Here is a 2000-nt window from a genome sequence, read left to right on the forward strand (position 1 = left end):
TTATTGGTACAAGTTGCTGTGAAAAGCAATGTATGTTGGCCACATGGATTGCACAGGAGAGATTTTCAGCTACTGACTGATCTCACCCAGTTCCTAGAGATCTCCTCAGGTGAAATCTGGCTGCAAGTTGATACCTTCCTAGCAATCACTACATAAGAAGTGATTTTAAAAGTCCAGCCTATTTGTCATTCATAGACATCAATTGTTGCGAGGCACACTTTCTACCCAACAGCTGTAGTGGTTCTTGCTGTACTCCAATTTACAATCAATGAGTTGTTTGTTTAATAAGGTTCTTTCTTTCTTTCTCTCTTTTTTTTTCATGTATTTAGGACAGGGTCTACAGGGTCTCACTATGTAGATAGGATTCATAGTGATTCTCCTATTTTCAGCCTCCCAAGCGCTGGGATTATAGGTATGCACCACCCCATCCAGCCTCAATCACTGCTGTCTCAGCACGCTCCGGGGTGGGACCGGCAAGGCATACTGGGGATCGAACCGGCCACTGTGCTCTACCTAAGCAGGTGGTTTAGTCCGCTGAACTATCTAGCTGGCCCTTACATGCTTTATATCAGGGATCTGTGCATAATATTCTGTGGGTTAAATCCTACCCATTATGTATTTTTGTAAATAAAGTCTTATTGGGACAACAGCCAAGAGTGTATGTTTGTTTATTCTCCATGGTTTCTTTTGTACATGTGTAAATGTAGTATTTACATGTTGGTCTACATTTCCATTATATGGAAATCTTGAAATTTTTTACAGTGAAGAATCTTAAGTAATTTTGGGGTTAATAACAGATCTGGGATATTGTAGAATGAACTCAGTTTTCCAACTTGAATAAGAATGGAATAAAAAAATGCTCCTTTCCAAAATTTCATTATCTGAACAGATTTTAGGAACAGATTAGATAACTTTACTTGGACAATCCAGTGGAAATAGTCCATTTGAGGACCCTTACATACTCACAAGCCTGACTTTAGATTTGGTGAATGGTTTTCTTTGAATGTCAGAAAGTTGGTGATATCAAATACCAACACAATTCAATTAAATATTTTTAATGGAGCCTAACTACTGTTAGCAGTTAATTTTATTTTTAAAGAATACAAAATAGTAAAAAAGAAAAAGTATTAGAAACAATACAAGATTTCACTAAACAAAGCAATAAGAATTCAACAATGGTTACTGTATTGCATGATGATATCTTTAAATTAGTTCAGATTACCAGATATAAGCATGCAAGCTTTATTTTAAAAAACAGCAAAAAAGTCATGACATTAAAAAGCGAAAATAAGAATAAAAAAGCATTAACTGCTCCTTTCAAAAGACCAGCAGAGATTATAATGGGTTACTTGGATTTTGAACTCACTGAGGTAATTTTCTGTAAATTAGTAACAGGGTGCTCAAGACCACTCAGTAGTTTAAAAATAACAGCCTTAAGCCCTCATGGTCAGGGAATTCATCCTAAGAGTGAGGAGTTCTTTCTATAACTGCTCATAGCAAACAGGACATAGTGCTTGTGTAGGTTAAAGGTTAATAACCTCAGAATGTGTTAAATTGTAGTAATCTAAGTCAGAGTGGTTCATGTTGACATATATGTACCTGAGACAATGAGCCGCTGTATAATAGGTGATGATGAAGTTTAGGCCTGACCACCTCTTGATCCGTGTAGGAATGTAGCTAATGATTTTGTTAAAACTCAGGATATTGTACTCAATCTATTGTCAAGTTAACCTGTGAATCGCGCCTAAATGCGTTGGTAGGTCATAAATAATTAATTTTAAAATATGTACATGTGCTAAGTAGTGAGTAGTTTCTGTTTAAAAACCCTGTTTTCTATCACTCGGTGCACTTCTCTGGCTTCTCTCCTGCATGAGTAGAACTCAGGAAGGCCCTGAGCTCGATGTTAAAGACTCATTTAAAATTCTCACTTTGGACTCTGGTCTGGCTTGTTTGAGAACCCACAACAAGATCAGCAGTACAATTATCCAAACTATCCTGCA

This window comes from Octodon degus, unplaced genomic scaffold (assembly GCF_000260255.1).
Source record: "Octodon degus isolate 3935 unplaced genomic scaffold, OctDeg1.0 scaffold00109, whole genome shotgun sequence".
Taxonomy (NCBI): Eukaryota; Metazoa; Chordata; class Mammalia; order Rodentia; family Octodontidae; genus Octodon; species Octodon degus.